The sequence below is a fragment of the Aulostomus chinensis genome, chromosome 20, assembly GCF_037954235.1.
Source record: "Aulostomus chinensis isolate RoL2024-O1b breed Wild chromosome 20, RoL_Achi_v1.0, whole genome shotgun sequence".
Taxonomy (NCBI): Eukaryota; Metazoa; Chordata; class Actinopteri; order Syngnathiformes; family Aulostomidae; genus Aulostomus; species Aulostomus chinensis.
The window spans coordinates 197,137-217,500 of NC_141339.1; the positions used below are offsets into that span (position 1 = coordinate 197,137).

A 20,364-nucleotide genomic window follows, 5' to 3' on the forward strand; every position below is an offset into this window, starting at 1 on the left:
ATATTTGTGTTTGCACATGTGAGACATGGTTATATTTGTGTTTACATGTGAGACATGCTTATATTTGTGTTAACACATGTGAGAAATGCTTATATTCGGGTTTACATGTGAGACAAGCTTATGTTTGGGTTTACAAATGTGAGACATGCTTATATTTTGGTTTACATGTGAGACATGTTTATGTTTGGGTTTACACATATGAGAAATGCTTATATTTGGGTTTACACATGTAAGACATGCTTATGTTTGAGTTTATACATGTGAGACATGCTTATATATGGGTTTACATATGAGACATGCTTATATTTGGGTTTACATGTGAGACATGCTTATATTTGGGTTTTTATGTGAGACAGGCTTATATTTGGGTTTACATGTGAGAAATGCTTATATTTGGGTTTACACTTGAGACATGCTTATATTTGGATTTACACATGTGAGACACGATTTTATTTGGGTTGACACGTGAGACATGCTTATGTTTGGGTTTACACGTGAGACATGCTCATATTTGGGTTTACACATGTGAGACATGCTTATATTTGTGTTTACACATGTGAGAAATGCTTATATTAGTGTTTACTTGTGAGACAAGCTTTTGTTTGGGTTTACAAATGTGAGACATGCTTATATTTTGGTTTACATGTGAGACATGTTTATGTTTGTGTTTACACATGTGAGAAATGCAAATATTTGGGTTTACACATGTGAGACATGCTCATATTAAGGTTTACATGTGAGACATGGTTATGTTTGGGTTTAACCACTGAGACATGCTTATATTTGGGTTTACATGTGAGACATGCTTATATTTGGGTTTACATGTGAGACATGCTTATATTTGGGTTTACACTTGAGACATGCTTATATTTGGATTTACACATGTGAGACATGATTATATTTGGGTTTACACGTGAGACATGCTTATGTTTGGGTTTACACATGAGACATGCTTATATTTGGGTTTACACATGTGAGACATGCTTATATTTGGGTTTACACATGTGAGACATGCTTATATTAGTGTTTACATGTGAGACAAGCTTATATTTGGATTTACATGTGAGACATGGTTATATTTGGGTTTTTATGTGAGACATGCTTATATTCGGGTTTACACGTGAGACATGTTTATATTTGGGTTTACACGTGAGACATGCTTATATTTGGGTTGACAGAATTGAGACATGCTTATATTTGGGTTTACACATGTGAGACATGCTTATATTTGGGTTTACATGTGAGACATGCTTATATTTGGGTTTTCACATGTGAGACGTGCTTATATTTAGGTTTACATGTGAGACATGCTCATATTTGGGTTTACATGTGACACATGCTTATATTTGGGTTTACACTTGAGACATGCTTATATTTGGATTTACACATGTGAGACATGCTTGTATTTGGGTTTACACATGTGAGACGTGCTTATATTTGGGTTTACATGTGAGACATGCTTATATTTGGGTTTACACTTGAGACATGCTCATATTTGGATTTACACATGTGAGACATGCTTATATTTGGGTTGACACGTGAGACATGCTTATGTTTGGGTTTACACGTGAGACATGCTTATATTTGGGTTTACACATGTGAGACATGCTTATATTTGGGTTCACACATGTGAGAAATGCTTATATTAGGGTTTACATGTGAGACAAGCTTATGTCTGGGTTTACATATGTGAGACATGCTTATATTTTGGTTTACATGTGAGACATGTTTATGTTTGGTTTTACACATATGAGAAATGCTTATATTAGGGTTTACATGTGAGACAAGCTTATGTCTGGGTTTACACATGTGAGACATGCTTATATTTTGGTTTACATGTGAGACATGTTTATATTTGGGTTTACACATGTGAGAAATGCTTATGTTTGGATTTACACATGTGAAAGATGCTTATATTTGGGTTTACACGTGAGACATGCTTATATTTGGGTTAAAACATCTGAGACATGCTTATATTTGGGTTTACACATTTAGACATGCTAATATTTGTGTTTGCACATGTGAGACATGCTTATATTAGTGTTTACATGTGAGTCATGCTCATATTTGGGTTTACACGTGAGACATGCTTATATTAAGGTTTACATGTGAGACATGCTTATGTTTGGGTTTACACATTTAGACATGCTAATATTTGTGTTTGCACATGTGAGACATGCTTATATTTGTGTTTACATGTGAGACATGCTTATATTTGTGTTAACACGTGAGAAATGCTTATATTCGGGTTTACATGTGAGACAAGCTTATGTTTGGGTTTACAAATGTGAGACATGCTTATATTTTGGTTTACATGTGAGACATGTTTATGTTTGGGTTTACACATGCAAGACATGCTTATGTTTGAGTTTATACATGTGAGACATGCTTATATATGGGTTTACATGTGAGACATGCTTATATTCGGGTTTACATGTGAGACATGCTTATATTTGGGTTTTTATGTGAGACATGCTTATATTTGGGTTTACATGTGAGACATGCTTATATTTGGGTTTACACATATAAGACATGCTTATATTTGGATTTACACATGTGAGACATGATTATATTTGGGTTGACACGTGAGACATGCTTATGTTTGGGTTTACACCTGTGAGACATGCTTATATTTGTGTTTACATGTGAGTGAAGCTTTTGTTTGGGTTTACAAATGTGAGACATGCTTATATTTTGGTTTACATGTGAGACATGTTTATGTTTGGGTTTACACATGTGAGAAATGCATATATTTGGGTTTACATGTGAGACATGCTTATATTTGGGTTTACACTTGAGACATGCTTATATTTGGGTTAAAACATGTGAGACATGCTTATATTTGGGTTATAACATCTGAGACATGCTTATATTTGGGTTTACATGTGACACATGCTTATATTTGGGTTTACATGTGAGTCATGCTCATATTTGGGTTTAGACGTGAGACATGCTTATATTAAGGTTTACATGTGAGACATGCTTATGTTTGGGTTTACACATTTAGACATGCTAATATTTGTGTTTGCACATGTGAGACATGGTTATATTTGTGTTTACATGTGAGACATGCTTATATTTGTGTTAACACGTGAGAAATGCTTATATTCGGGTTTACATGTGAGACAAGCTTATGTTTGGGTTTACAAATGTGAGACATGCTTATATTTTGGTTTACATGTGAGACATGTTTATGTTTGGGTTTACACATGCAAGACATGCTTATGTTTGAGTTTATACATGTGAGACATGCTTATATATGGGTTTACATGTGAGACATGCTTATATTCGGGTTTACATGTGAGACATGCTTATATTTGGGTTTTTATGTGAGACATGCTTATATTTGGGTTTACATGTGAGACATGCTTATATTTGGGTTTACACATATAAGACATGCTTATATTTGGATTTACACATGTGAGACATGATTATATTTGGGTTGACACATGTGAGACATGATTATATTTGGGTTGACACGTGAGACATGCTTATGTTTGGGTTTACACGTGAGACATGCTCATATTTTGGTTTACACCTGTGAGACATGCTTATATTTGTGTTTACAAATGTGAGACATGCTTATATTTTGGTTTACATGTGAGACATGTTTATGTTTGGGTTTACACTTGAGACATGCTTATATTTGGGTTGACACGTGAGACATGCTTATGTTTGGGTTTACACGTGAGACATGCTTATATTTGGGTTTACACATGTGAGACATGCTTATATTTGGGTTTACACATGTGAGAAATGCTTATATTAGGGTTTACATGTGAGACAAGCTTATGTTTTGGTTTACATGTGAGACATGTTTATGTTTGGGTTTACACATGTGAGAAATGCATATATTTGGGTTTACATGTGAGACATGCTTATATTTGGGTTTACACTTGAGACATGCTTATATTTGGGTTAAAACATGTGAGACATGCTTATATTTGGGTTTACATGTGAGTCATGCTTATATATGGGTTTACATGTGAGACATGCTTATATTTGGGTTTACATGTGAGACATGCTCATATTTGGGTTTACACATGTGAGACGTGCTTATATTTGGGTTTACATGTGAGACATTCTTATATTTGGGTTTACATGTGAGACATGCTTATATTTGGATTTACACTTGAGACATGCTTATATTTGGGTTGACACGTGAGACATGCTTATGTTTGGGTTTACACGTGAGACATGCTTATATTTGGGTTTACACATGTGAGACATGCTTATATTTGGGTTTACACATGTGAGACATGCTTATATTTGGGTTTACACATGTGAGAAATGCTTATATTAGTGTTTACATGTGAGACAAGCTTATGTTTGGGTTTACACATGTGAGACATGCTTATATTTTGGTTTACATGTGAGACATGTTTATGTCTGGGTTTACACTTGAGACATGCTTATATTTGGGTTGACACGTGAGACATGCTTATGTTTGGGATTACACGTGAGACATGCTTATATTTGGGTTTACACATGTGAGACATGCTTATATTTGGGTTTACACATGTGAGAAATGCTTATATTAGGGTTTACATGTGAGACAAGCTTATGTTTGGGTTTACACATGTGAGACATCCTTATATTTTGGTTTACATGTGAGACATGTTTATGTTTGGGTTTACACGTGAGACATGCTTATATTTGGGTTTACACATGAGACATGCTTATATATGGGTTAAAACATGTGAGACATGCTTATATTCGGGTTTACATGTGAGACATGCTTATATTTTGGTTTTTATGTGAGACATGCTTATATTTGGGTTTACATGTGAGACATGCTTATATTTGGGTTTACACATATAAGACATGCTTATATTTGGATTTACACATGTGAGACATGATTATATTTGGGTTGACACGTGAGACATGCTTATGTTTGGGTTTACACGTGAGACATGCTCATATTTTGGTTTACACCTGTGAGACATGCTTATATTTGTGTTTACATGTGAGTCAAGCTTTTGTTTGGGTTTACAAATGTGAGACATGCTTATATTTTGGTTTACATGTGAGACATGTTTATGTTTGGGTTTACACATGTGAGAAATGCATATATTTGGGTTTACATGTGAGACATGCTTATATTTGGGTTTACACTTGAGACATGCTTATATTTGGGTTAAAACATGTGAGACATGCTTATATTTGGGTTAAAACATCTGAGACATGCTTATATTTGGGTTTACATGTGACACATGCTTATATTTGGGTTTACATGTGAGTCATGCTCATATTTGTGTTTACACGTGAGACATGCTTATATTAAGGTTTACATGTGAGACATGCTTATGTTTGGGTTTACACATTTAGACATGCTAATATTTGTGTTTGCACATGTGAGACATGGTTATATTTGTGTTTACATGTGAGACATGCTTATATTTGGGTTTACATGTGAGACATGCTCATATTTGGGTTTACACATGTGAGACGTGCTTATATTTGGGTTTACATGTGAGACATTCTTATATTTGGGTTTACATGTGAGACATGCTTATATTTGGATTTACACTTGAGACATGCTTATATTTGGGTTGACACGTGAGACATGCTTATGTTTGGGTTTACACGTGAGACATGCTTATATTTGGGTTTACACATGTGAGACATGCTTATATTTGGGTTTACACATGTGAGACATGCTTATATTTGGGTTTACACATGTGAGAAATGCTTATATTAGTGTTTACATGTGAGACAAGCTTATGTTTGGGTTTACACATGTGAGACATGCTTATATTTTGGTTTACATGTGAGACATGTTTATGTCTGGGTTTACACTTGAGACATGCTTATATTTGGGTTGACACGTGAGACATGCTTATGTTTGGGATTACACGTGAGACATGCTTATATTTGGGTTTACACATGTGAGACATGCTTATATTTGGGTTTACACATGTGAGAAATGCTTATATTAGGGTTTACATGTGAGACAAGCTTATGTTTGGGTTTACACATGTGAGACATCCTTATATTTTGGTTTACATGTGAGACATGTTTATGTTTGGGTTTACACGTGAGACATGCTTATATTTGGGTTTACACATGAGACATGCTTATATATGGGTTAAAACATGTGAGACATGCTTATATTCGGGTTTACATGTGAGACATGCTTATATTTTGGTTTTTATGTGAGACATGCTTATATTTGGGTTTACATGTGAGACATGCTTATATTTGGGTTTACACATATAAGACATGCTTATATTTGGATTTACACATGTGAGACATGATTATATTTGGGTTGACACGTGAGACATGCTTATGTTTGGGTTTACACGTGAGACATGCTCATATTTTGGTTTACACCTGTGAGACATGCTTATATTTGTGTTTACATGTGAGTCAAGCTTTTGTTTGGGTTTACAAATGTGAGACATGCTTATATTTTGGTTTACATGTGAGACATGTTTATGTTTGGGTTTACACATGTGAGAAATGCATATATTTGGGTTTACATGTGAGACATGCTTATATTTGGGTTTACACTTGAGACATGCTTATATTTGGGTTAAAACATGTGAGACATGCTTATATTTGGGTTAAAACATCTGAGACATGCTTATATTTGGGTTTACATGTGACACATGCTTATATTTGGGTTTACATGTGAGTCATGCTCATATTTGTGTTTACACGTGAGACATGCTTATATTAAGGTTTACATGTGAGACATGCTTATGTTTGGGTTTACACATTTAGACATGCTAATATTTGTGTTTGCACATGTGAGACATGGTTATATTTGTGTTTACATGTGAGACATGCTTATATTTGTGTTAACACGTGAGAAATGCTTATATTCGGGTTTACATGTGAGACAAGCTTATGTTTGGGTTTACAAATGTGAGACATGCTTATATTTTGGTTTACATGTGAGACATGCTTATGTTTGGGTTTACACATTTAGACATGCTAATATTTGTGTTTGCACATGTGAGACATGGTTATATTTGTGTTTACATGTGAGACATGCTTATATTTGTGTTAACACGTGAGAAATGCTTATATTCGGGTTTACATGTGAGACAAGCTTATGTTTGGGTTTACAAATGTGAGACATGCTTATATTTTGGTTTACATGTGAGACATGTTTATGTTTGGGTTTACACATGCAAGACATGCTTATGTTTGAGTTTATACATGTGAGACATGCTTATATATGGGTTTACATGTGAGACATGCTTATATTCGGGTTTACATGTGAGACATGCTTATATTTTGGTTTTTATGTGAGACATGCTTATATTTGGGTTTACATGTGAGACATGCTTATATTTGGGTTTACACATATAAGACATGCTTATATTTGGATTTACACATGTGAGACATGATTATATTTGGGTTGACACGTGAGACATGCTTATGTTTGGGTTTACACGTGAGACATGCTCATATTTTGGTTTACACCTGTGAGACATGCTTATATTTGTGTTTACAAATGTGAGACATGCTTATATTTTGGTTTACATGTGAGACATGTTTATGTTTGGGTTTACACATGTGAGAAATGCATATATTTGGGTTTACATGTGAGACATGCTTATATTTGGGTTTACACTTGAGACATGCTTATATTTGGGTTAAAACATGTGAGACATGCTTATATTTGGGTTTACATGTGAGTCATGCTTATATATGGGTTTACATGTGAGACATGCTTATATTTGGGTTTACATGTGAGACATGCTCATATTTGGGTTTACACATGTGAGACGTGCTTATATTTGGGTTTACATGTGAGACATGCTTATATTTGGGTTTACATGTGAGACATGCTTATATTTTGGTTTACATGTGAGACATGTTTATGTTTGGGTTTACACTTGAGACATGCTTATATTTGGGTTGACACGTGAGACATGCTTATGTTTGGGTTTACACGTGAGACATGCTTATATTTGGGTTTACACATGTGAGACATGCTTATATTTGGGTTTACACATGTGAGAAATGCTTATATTAGGGTTTACATGTGAGACAAGCTTATGTTTGGGTTTACACATGTGAGACATCCTTATATTTTGGTTTACATGTGAGACATGTTTATGTTTGGGTTTACACGTGAGAAATGCTTATATTTGGGTTTACACATGTGAGACATGCTTATATTTGGGTTTACACATGAGACATGCTTATATTTGGGTTAAAACATGTGAGACATGCTTATATTTGGGTTTACATGTGAGTCATGCTTATATATGGGTTTACATGTGAGACATGCTTATATTTGGGTTTACATGTGAGTCATGCTTATATATGGGTTTACACATGAGACATGCTTATATTTGGGTTTACATTTGAGTCATGCTTATATATGGGTTTACACATGAGACATGCTTATATTTGGGTTAAAACATGTGAGACATGCTTATATTTGGGTTTACATGTGAGTCATGCTTATATATGGGTTTACATGTGAGACATACTTATATTTGGGTTTACATGTGAGACATGCTTATATTTGGGTTTTTATGTGAGACATGCTTATATTTGGGTTTACACTTGAGACATGCTTATATTTGGATTTACACTTGTGAGACATGCTTATATTTGGGTTTACACATGTGAGACGTGCTCATATTTGGGTTTACATGTGAGACATGCTTATATTTGGGTTTACATGTGAGACATGCTTATATTTGGGTTTACACTTGAGACATGCTTATATTCGGATTTACACATGTGAGACATGCTTATATTTGGGTTTACACATGTGAGAAATGCTTATATTTGGGTTTACACATGTGAGATATGCTTATATTTGGGTTTACACATGTGAGAAATGCTTATATTAGGGTTTACATGTGAGACAAGCTTATGTTTGGGTTTACACATGTGAGACATGCTTATATTTGGGTTTACACATGTGAGAAATGCTTATATTAGGGTTTACATGTGAGACAAGCTTATGTTTGGGTTTACACATGTGAGACATGCTTGTATGTTGGTTTACATGTGAGACATGTTTATATTTGGGTTTACACATGTGAGAAATGCTCATATTAGGGTTTACATGTGAGACAAGCTTATGTTTGGGTTTACACATGAGACATGCTTATATTTGGGTTTACACATGAAACATGCTTATATTTGGGTTTACATGTGAGACATGCTTATAATTGGTTGTATTCAATAGCTACAACATTTTCATCCACACATAAACTTCTACCAGTTGATCCAAGTTGATATTTGTTGACATGCAGAGCGATATTGTTTGATTTTAAGTTTTCTACATCCTGCTGTCTGGTGCCAGCCGGGGGGACCCCTGGAGACCCCTGGGACCTACACCCTTAATCAGTTCCTGTAAGAGTCTTTTATTTTTCTTTGGTTTTTTGGAGCATCACATAAGTCGTTCGGACACTAAAGAAACTTGCAGCAACCAAAGCGATGCATACTCCCCTTTCAACCCCCCCTCCTCCAGAAACACGCCCCAGTCCTCTCCGAGCTTCGCTGCCTCCTCCGGCCGCGTCTCAGGCCGGCTGCAGCAGCTGGACGCCCCTACAGCGACCCCCGGAGGAATTGGATCGACCGGAACCGCTTCGCAGGGAGGAGGACGTGTCGGTCGCTGTGGAGCTTCACTGCCAGTAGGCTCGCTGATCAGAGAATCCGAGTTACTGTTGTCTGACGCTGGAGCCTCGGAACTTCCACAGACCGCACTGCCAACTACCGTTAGCGGGGAGGCGACGAGGGCTGTCGCCTGCAGTGGAGCGATTGACCGGGACGATGCGAACCAGGTAAACACTGTGTTCGTGTGCGTGCGTGCGTGCGTGCGTGCGTGTGTTCTTATACCCTCACGCTGCGGTGAGGTTAGACTGACCTCGGTGTCTTTACTGCAGCAGTGTTGAGTCCTGAATGGATCCTGACCCCCTCGACCATCTCCGTGGCCTCCTTCTGTGCTGCTTCCTAGCTAGGTCAGAGGTTTGACTCGGACTGTGTGTGTGTGTGTGTGTTTGACGTGATTTGTGTAATCAGCAGTAGGTTGGTCGGACTCACCGTTAGCTGAGCCGTCAAGTATATTAATCAAATATGATAATGATTATTATTATTATTATTATTGAATGAATGAATGAATGAAATTTTTATTATTGTGTCATTGGATACAACCATGTGCCAAGCCTGCATGGGCGTTCAAGACACCATAAATTACAACAAGCCTGAGCCAGAGGACAAAGTGTGGAATGTAAAAAGAAACTCTTTTATTGTCATTAAATAGTACATACATACTAATTTCTTGTCAGAAGATTGCCATATATTACCAAAAAAAGTCCAAGTAAGTACGAAACAAACTGTCTTGCCTTCTTTTCCAAGCTTTTGAAATAAAGTTAGCAAATTTAAATACATCAAAATTACAGAATATTTAAGGGTGTAGTAGAGCAAATTATCATCGGTATTAATGTTGTTGTCTTTGTCATTGTTATATTATGACTGTTGTTATTGTTGTTGTTGTTATAGGCAGCAGAGCAGCGTCATCACTTCTGGTCTCCTCACACCTCTTCCAGCAGCGTGTTGACACTCCCTGAGAGAGCTGAAGTCAAACCAGGGTTTTTTGAGGTAACCACTCCCACATGCAAAACAAATTTTCTTAAAGTTAAGCCAGTCCTCAACTTTTGAGCAGCACTGCACGAGGACTGAGGTCACACTCAATGTAGACAGTTTCCTTTTGCATCCCTGCTGCTGAAACCATGATGATACGCCATCCATGTTCTCCCTCTTATCCTGGTGGGGGTGGAGCCTATCCCAGCAGCCTTCCCCCTGGACAGGTCACCAGTCCATGGCAGGGCCAACACATAGAGACAGACAACCATTGGCTCTCCCAGCCACGCCTACGGTCAATTTAGAGTCTGGATTAACCTGGTCCCTCTTGATGTCTTTGGACTGTGGAGGAAGCTGGAGTACCAGAGAGAACCCAGCAGGAACAGGGAGAACACGGAGACTCACCCAGAAAGACCCCGTGCTGCAGCCGGGGCTCCACCCACAACCTTCTTGCTGGGGGCCACGGTGAGGACCACTGCTCCACCCTGCTGTGTATCTACAGATATATATATATATATATATATATAATTCATTTTTGCCACAGTTCATTCTACTCTTGAACTCTACACACTACTTATCTATTGTGCACAACTACTTCTATTATATGTTTAACAAGGTTAAGGGTTAGGGTGTTGCCCCTTGCCTTGTCCTCTTCCTCAACTTATTGTTGTGTTGTTGTGTAACCAACTCTACTCCTCTGCTCCTTTAATTGCCCCCACAGAGATAAATAAAGTGTTCTAATCTGAATCAGAATGAATCAAGGAAACAAGACACAGGTGGTGCAATAATCACAGGTGAGACACATGAGGTAATCGCAGAAGGGAGCACACAGGATGACAGGACAATAACTACAAACTAAAACAGGAACTCAAGAGAAGGATCATCACAATTATAAACTAGGGGGTGGCATGGCTCGAAGGTAGCATGGCCATCTAGCAACCAAAGAGTTGCTGGTGCAATTTCCACTTCCCCTGGTGACCATGTCCAAGTATGTTTGAGCAAGATACTGAGCCCCTAACTGCTCCTGATGGCCCTGTGATGGACTGGTGACCCATCCAGGATGAACCTCGCCGCCAGGTGTCAGCTAGGATAGGCTCCAGCCACCCCACCCACCCTCGAGACACTTAATGGAGAAGCGGGATAAGGAAAGAGAGGGACAGAGATAAAGAGGGAGAGAAAGGAGGAGAGACAGATGGACAGAGACAAAGACAGAGAATGGAGGAAGACAGAGAGACAGAAGGAAAGAGAGGGACAGAGATAAAGAGAGAGAGAAAGGAGGAGAGACTGATGGACAGAGAATGGAGGAAGACAGAGAGACAGAGATAAAGAGGGAGAGAAAGGAGGAGAGACTGATGGACAGAGACAAAGACAGAGAATGGAGGAAGACAGAGAGACAGAAGGAAAGAGAGGGACTGAGATAAAGAGAGAGAGAAAGGAGGAGAGACTGATGGACAGGGACAAAGAGAGAATGGAGGAAGACAGAGAGACGGAAGGAAAGAGAGGGACAGAGATAAAGTGGGAGAGAAAGGAGGAGAGACTGATGGACAGAGACAAAGACAGAGAATGGAGGAAGACAGAGAGACGGAAGGAAAGAGAGGGACAGAGATAAAGAGGGAGAGAAAGGAGGAGAGACTGATGGACAGTGACAAAGACAGAGAATGGAGGAAGACAGAGAGACAGAAGGAAAGAGAGGGACAGAGATAAAGAGGGAGAGAAAAGAGGAGAGACTGAAGGACAGAGACAAAGACAGAGAATGGAGGAAGACAGAGAGACAGAAGGAAAGAGAGGGACAGAGATGAAGAGGGAGAGAAAGGAGGAGAGACTGATGGACAGAGACAGACAATGGAGGAAGACAGAGAGAGAAGGAGAGAGAGGGACAGAGAGAAAGGAGGAGAGACTGATGGACAGACGGGGACGTGAGCAGATGGAGCTACGGGTGGCAGCTGGAGCCTCTTCAGGTCTGGAGCCTCTTCCAGCAGCACCAGGATCTGGGATGAGGGGAGAAGAAGAGGAGTTAGTGGCTGCGTCCCAATTGCCAAGTGGCAACCTACGACCTACTGCTACACTGCACCATTCAGACACCCTAGAAGATGGTGGTGAAGCACGATCTCTGCTGGCAGAGCACAGATACCGCAATTAGGTAGACAGCACCAACGAAAGCCCCACCTGCTGGCCTGACTGTGGTACTGCACTCCACTCTGAGGGGATCCGTCATTCATTCTCTATTATTAAGCACATTAACGCACATGTACAGGTGTGTTCACACGCGTCGCGTTTGGTGTGAACACGCCTTTAGTCATCAACAACGACTGTAAATGTTGGTGCTGCATAAGAATGGGAGAGACTTGGTGGCGCAAGTTTGCGCGTTCACAACTTTTTAGGGGATGAGGAAGAAGTCCGCGGTGCATTGTGGGCCATAGGTTGCTCTGTAGCATGCACATGAACCGACCTACAATGTGGGCGTGTTTAGGCTGGAATTTAGGTTGCGAAGTAGGTCGCTACTTACGCCAGTTGTGGTTTCAGACAGCCTACATCGGACAGCAGTAGGTCGAAGGTTGCCACTTGGCAATTCGGACGCAACCAGTAACACGTATGAGGACAGGAGGAGGAGAGAGAAGCCCAGTGCATCATGGGAGATCCCCAGCAGTCTGAGCCTATAGCAGCAGATCTAAGGGCCAGCCTAAGCAGTCCTGACTATAAGCCTGATCAACAAGGAGGTCTTAAGTCTGCTCTTAAACCTAGAGAGGGGGTCTGGGTCCTGGACTGAAACTGGGAGACGGTTCCACAGGAGGGGAGCCTGATAGCTGAAGGCTCTGGCTCCATTCTACTGTTAGAACTCTAGGAACCAGCAGGAACCCTGCACCCTGGGAGTGAAGGGTTCTAGCTGGATCATAGGGGACTAGGAGCTCTGTCAGGGATGAAGGAGCCTGATAGCTGAAGGCTCTGGCTCCATTCTACTGTTAGAACTCTAGGAACCAGCAGGAACTCTGCATCCTGGGAGTGAAGGGTTCTAGCTGGATCATAGGGGACTAGGAGCTTTGTCAGGGATGAAGGAGCCTGATTGTTGAGGATTTTGTATGTTAGAAGGAGAATTTTAAATTCTGTTCTGAATCTGACAGGGAGCCATGCAGAGAAGCAGTCCAGGAGAGACCTGGTCTCTGCTACCAGTTCTAGTCAACATGCGGCAGCAGCGTTCTGGACCAGCTGGAGAGTCTTTAGGGACTTATTAGTCCAGCCTGGGAGGAGGGAGGTGCAGTAATCCAGCCTGGAAGTGACAAAAGCAGGGACTCGTTTTTCTGCATCTTCTTGAGCCAGGATGTGTCTGATCTTAGCGATGTTACGTAGATGGAAGAAGGCGTCCTGGAGATTTGTTGAATGTGGGAGTTAAAGGGTCCTGGTCAAAGAGAACTGCTAGGTTCCTACGGTGGTGCTGGGGGCCAGGGTGGTGCCATCCAGGGTACCTGTCTCATCAGATCAGGTGGTCCTCAGTCTCTGTACAAGGATATGGTGGTCAATGGTATCAAAGCTGCACTGAGATCTAATCAGACCAGCACAGAGACCAGTCCCTCATCTGGTACCAGTAGGAGGTCACTGGTACCTTTGACTAGTTCTGTTTCTGTGCTAGGATGAACCTAGAACCTGACTGAATCCTCCAATCAGCTGTTGCTGTGGAGAAGTCACAGCGCTGTTTAGCAACTGCTTTCTCCAGAACCTTGGAAAGAAAAGGAAGATGTGATGTTGGTCTGTAGTTGGTAGAACTTCTGGATCCAGGCTTGTTTTTGAGGAGGGTTTAATTCCTGCTACTTTAAAGGACTGAGGGACAGAACCAGATACCAGCGCCACATTGATCATATCTAATTACCCTTTCACACTGAAACACACGGGTCAAAGCGTGTTTTTGTACCCGTTTGCTCAGCATCAGGGTTCATCCAAGCTTCCAGCAGATGCGGGTCTGAGCTCCTGCTGTGAGGCTGCGTGCCTGTGTTTTTCTGTCTCGTACGTCATCGCGTTGGCAACGTCATCATTACACAAAAAAGTGTGCTGTATCACAAAATGCCGGTGATGTTCCCATAAATCACAGTATCCTGTACGGTTCCAGAATCTGCCAACGAATCTCCTCTTCACTGCGGATGGCGAACAGCTCGCGGACTTCACGATCTTGCCAGTGAAAAAGAAAACACTTGCAAGTGTAAAAAAGATGTGCAAGATTGCCATAAAAGTTGTTTAAAAACACAGCTGCGCCTGCTCAGTTCACGTTAGGGTTCCCCAGTTGGTGGGAGTTCCCAAGCTGAGATTAATTCACCTAAGATCATCCACATGTAATTTGTTCAAACTAAAAGAGTGAAGTGGAGTCTCGGGGACATCAACAGGAAGACTGATCTTATGGTAGAGGCCCAAACTTTATTGAGACATGAGTCAGCAGCTCTCACAGCCCAGTTTTTCAGGTTTCAGTGAGACTCAGCAGGTCAACACAACTGTCAGGTATCACTTCATTCACTGGTTCAGTTTTCAGCATCAGAGGTCTGATATTCAATCGTCCTCATCTAATTCTGATATTCTGTTGAGTTAATTTAGTGGTTGAGTTAACTTTGATGAGGTTTTTCTGATTGACTCCTCTACAGTCGAACTGGAGTGAATAAACTGACGTGGTCGGGGGACAGACACAGTCTCTATGGGGTTGTGGGTGCGTGACTGCCCCCTAGTGGACGTGCACAGAAGCGTGTAAGACGGCAGCTCTGCCTCCTGGTCTGAACTCTGGGTTAGGGTATAAAACATGGAGCGGTCAGTTAGTGAGCCGAACGGCTTAGCAGAAGAGAGAGAGAGAGATAGAGGAAAAGACAGAAGTAAACCCAAAAATGTGTGTTAACACACTTGTGCAGGATTGTGCAGAATCAATAACATGTAGCACCTTCTTGAAATGTTACAATTGTTCACAACCAACTTTAGTAGTTACAGCGTAATGCCATACAAAAGCGTCTGCTGTTTACAGGACTTCCGTCACAAAAACAGTGCATTCATCGACACTATAAACACAACTAAGCTATTTCTCTGCCCAGAAAATGCCTAGTTAGAGGAATCCTTACTTGGGCGGTAAGATATTCAATCTCCGCTGGTCCGGGTCGTGGGTCGCGGGTCCGGATCGGTTAGGAGGTTCACAGAAACAGCGGCGGGCAGCCTGCATGGATCTGCCTAAGTCGACTGGTGGAGGGGTGAACAAACTTGGCCGAGCTTTCGTTCTCCAGGGAACCAGTTCACGCAGGTAGCGTGGCTCAACGGTGTCTTGTCTGGATGAGTGGACGGGGGGGGGAGGTGTCCGCTTGTGGAGTTCTCGCGGTCGCTGTACTGCCAGGCCAAGGTGTGAAGAGAAAGAGCCTTTCTCGGCCCGTACTTATATGGTCAGGCCGGTGATGTCACTCCCTGAGGGGCAGTAATGGCTCTCAGCCAACGGCGGCGCGGCACGCGAACTTCTGGTCAAGCGGGGCGCGAGTTTTGAGGGGGCGAGGGGGTCAGTGGCCAGAGATGATCCCCCTTTTTACGACCCTTTGTGTTAAGAGAGTGTGGTCACTCCTAATGCAGGCTTCAGAAAGGGGTGTTAGGCCTCAAAGTTGTCAAATCTCTGACTTAATCTGTTCTCCTGGTTGTGTTGGCACAACACTTTTTACCGGCATCCCCGGTGTGTTTTCCTCCAGATTTCTGCTGGGATATCAATTGTTTTGACCTCAAGGCCAGCCGGCCTCAGGTCGATCAGCTGATCTCTGGAGCAAACAATGTGCTTGGTGTGGAATCGTTGCACTGTGGTTTTGGAAAACAGCAGTCCCACAGCAAACAAAAGGGCAAAAATTCTCCAAAATAACATGTTTGGTGGGGAAATAAATAGGCAAAATAAAGATATGAAGAAAAACAGAAGAGAAGTATAAAAATAAATAGAAAATTGGAAAGTGAAACAGGAGCGACTGCAAAAGGTTGCATGCGAATCGACGCCTGCACATTAAAGTCCATCAATCCATCCATCTTCTACCTCTTGTGCTGCTCAGGGTGGCGGGGATGGAGCCTGTCCCAGCAGCCTTCAAGCGAGACGCACCGCCTTGCTGGCAATGTAATGTCCCCCTGTGTAATATCCCCTATTTAATGTTTGGCTATGGCATGTCCAACTATATCATGTCATGTCTCCTTACAAGTTTATTATCTCACCTGTTTGTTTCCTAGTGCTTTTTGCTTTTTGCTTTTTGCTGCATTCGCTTTTGCCTTTCTTTTGTTCATTAAACTCCAGTGTAATCAAGTCCTGCCTGCAAGATTCCAAATTAACGATGTCCCGATGTCCCGGGGACCATAAAAATCCTGCTGGGACACAAGCGTATTTTGTCTGGGACGATCCCAGGACAGTTAAAAAAGCAGAGTCAAAGTAAACTTGGAAATCGCTGTTATTTGCAAAGTCATTAATTATGAGAATCTAGATGTTACTTTTTGTTGCTTGAATAATTCAATAAAAACGTCTGAGCGGTGAAACTACAGATGCCTTACGTTCTTGTGGCATCTCTCGATGGGGCAAATCATGGACTGCATTCTACGTCGTCACTCAACTCCGCCAGCGGCTGCTGCTGAACTGGCGCAGCATCCACGGAGCCGGAGCGAGAGATGGAGACCCTCAACCACAGGTACAAGAACAAGAAGAGAAAAAGACGTGCAAGCCCCGGTACGGCCGACTGCCCAAGCAAAACATCCCTGGCCCTGGTGCATCGTCTTCCCCTGTGGTAACTTACCTCAGACAACAACTAACTTACCACTGGTAAGCTAGTTGTTGTCTTACCTGTCAGTGTTTGCTAGCGCTCAGTGTAGCTATCGCTAACAACTGACTTGTGCCTTACACTGCATAGCAGCTACAAACGTCCTAGAATGTGTCCTCGTGTTCTTCTGATGTTTGTGAGAACTCTGTGAAATACGGTTGATCAGAGTGAGGTGTAGTCTGTTCTATCAATTTATTACTATTTTATTAAACTGCATCATGGAACTTCTGTTTTTAGAGCATCATTCATACCACTTTGATCGCCCGGTAGAGGGATCTAAATATCAAATTGAAAAATCAAAGTTAGAACTCTTTAATGCAACATATCAGACTAATGTCCAGATGTTTTATTGAGGAAGAAGAAACCTAAACTAATACGACAGACCAGAGTCCATGGTGTGATGATTAATGACAAAAAATGATCAAATTATATGTACTCTGCTTAACGGGACACTGCCAGTGATATCTGGGACGATACAAAGTAGAATTCGGGACAGTTGAGGGACACTGAGGAAAAAAGTTAATTTCAACCCCTGTCTGCCTGGCCTGTTCACCTTGTCTCTGCATTTGGGTCTTGCCATCACCACTGCCACCCACAACAGAAGGATAAGACCAACTATAGAATCAATGGATCAATAAAGTATCCATCTATCTATCTATCTATCTATCTATCTATCTATCTATCTATCAATTGTGCCTGTCCCAACTTGGCAGATGAACCTGGCCCAGCCTTTCCAAGTGCCAGTTCCAGCTTGGAAGAGAAAACCCCCGCAGCTTTCCCCAGAGACTCTACCTGTTCCAGGGTGGTGGACAGTACCACTGCAGCCTTCTCTAAGGTTTGTTCTGGCTGGGCAGCAGCCACCTCCATGGACTGGAGAACACATTGTCCCGTCAGAACCTCCAGCTGGCTTATGGGCTGCTGCTGCTCAGCTGGTTGAAAATGCCACCAAAGGCTCCAGCTACCAGAGGGACCCCTCAGCTCCAGATGTGTGTTCAGGAGCCTGTGTTGCTGGTGACAGCAGTTCTCCATCAGCAGTAGAGAAAAGGGGACCTCTCAGTCCTGAGTCTAACTAAACAGGCAGGAGTGTTGTAGGTGAGTCTCCAATTCTCGAGTCTGAGTCAGTGTCAAGTCCCTAGTCATCGAAGCTGAGTCACATAAAAGACTCGGAGTCTGAGTCAGAGTCATCAAGGTTGAGTCTAGGTGGAGTTTCATGGCTCGTAACCATCACAGTCACTAGTCATTCATGATGTCACAAAGCTGTGTAGTTGAATGAATAAATGAATGAATACATGAGTGATGATGAATAGATAAAGAATCTCAATGTGAAAGAAGAAGGCTGCAAGTTGTCAGGAATTAAAGAACCTTGTTATTTCTGTTTTCATCAGTGATGCTCAAGCTGCCTCATAGTGACTGTTAACTAGCCTTAACTAGTCCCATCACATCAGGCTCACTAACTAGTATTAGGACGCGATTATATTCTCTGAAAGTGAGATGAGTGTCAGGACAATTCAAAACGTCCAGCCCTCTGGATTTACCTTGTTCATTGGCTAAATGGCTTCAGATCAAGAGCCATAAGACGAGAGTAAATCTTGGTCCATTTTTTGGTCTTGGTCCAAAATTTCCAAAGCTGAGAGACCTGTCAGATCTCAAAGGACTCTAGTTTGTCACCAAGTTAGCTCTTCTACTCTTGGACAAGTAACTCCATGTGGCATTATCCACACATGCAGTTACTTGTCCAAGAGTAGAAGAGCTAACTTGGTGACAAGTAACTGCATGTTTGGATAATGCCACATGTCTGTGTCAACTAGTGTGAGTTGAATTAGGAAAATGTATGTCATGTGTAGTCAGTTTGATGTGGTGTGATTCACCAGGGCGAATGGCTGGGGCTTGAGCTGCTGCTTCTCTAAAGCCCCTTTCACACTGCACCAAAAACGCGTGTTTTTCACCAGTTTAGCGGCTCGGCTCAGCTCACCTGCAGTGTGAAAAGGGCAACCTGCGTCGTCTCAGGTTTCACGGGACCCTCCTGTGGCATCCTGATTTTTTCACTGTCTCGCCTGTCAAGCTGTCATCGTGGAAGCTCCGGAAAAAAATAAATAAATGAAAAATCTTCGGCTGGGCTGAGAGGTGCTCACACATCTCTCAATCAAGTTTTGGCCTCTGCCCTAAGATCAGTCCTCCTGTTGATGTCCCGCGACTCAACGACGTTGTGTTGTCAGTTGTTTACCTGTCAGTGTTCCAGCGCACGTTTATGTGTAATGATGACGTTGTCAGCGCAATGACGTATGAGAGAGAAAAACACAGGCACGCAGCCCCACAGCAGGAGTTCAGACCTGGGTTTTTTGGAAGCTTGATTGTGCCCTCATGCCGAGCAAACGAGGGTCCAAAAGCACGCGTTTGACACGCGTTTTTCAGTGTGAAAGGGGTATAACAGTAGCAGCTCCATGCTGCCTGAGACATGGCCATCAACAGCCTGGCTCTGTGTGAGCGATGGCCGGACTGGCGTTCAAACACAAAGTTAGACACACACTACCAACCATTGTCGGTGAAGACTATGGCATCCAAATCATGGCATCTCTTACTTGCAGTAGTCAACTGGACTGTTTCAGGGGCTGTCCAAAAGGAAACGAGTGCTCACAAGTCCATGCCGTCTGTAATGCCTCATGTCTGTGCAGCATTACAGTGCCACAGACATGCCTGGCATATATATGCTACATATCCGGGGTTTTGTTTGGACACACATTTCTTGAGATGATACCAGAAGTCCACATTCTGTGTTATAAACTGTTTTCTTGTCTGTACCAACATCTCCTGCACGTCTGTCCCTCCTGGTGAGGGATCCTCCTCCCCTCCTCACCCTGAGGTTTCTCAGATTTTTCCCTGTTAAAAGTTTTCTATGGAGTTTCTCCTCAGTCGATGTGAGGCTCTGAGGGCAGAGGATGTTGTTATGATGCCATGAAGCCTGGAGACAAACTGGTGGGGAAAACAGGCCACAAAGAAAACTGTCTTGCCTTGCCATGTT

The 20,364-nt window shown here is 41.7% G+C and overlaps 1 protein-coding gene across 1 annotated transcript in view; it reads left to right on the plus strand.

Annotated features, from left to right (window-relative positions):
- The first annotated feature begins 9,453 nt into the window (after positions 1 to 9,453).
- Positions 9,454 to 20,364, plus strand: part of LOC147242124 (heparan sulfate glucosamine 3-O-sulfotransferase 5-like) — a 23,004-nt gene continuing 12,093 nt past the window's right edge. Inside the window, exons 1-3 of the mRNA XM_086189879.1 lie at positions 9,454 to 9,761; positions 9,864 to 9,938; positions 10,480 to 10,578. The gene's annotated coding sequence lies outside the window, so the exon portion shown is untranslated. The remainder of the gene's footprint in view (positions 9,762 to 9,863; positions 9,939 to 10,479; positions 10,579 to 20,364) is intronic.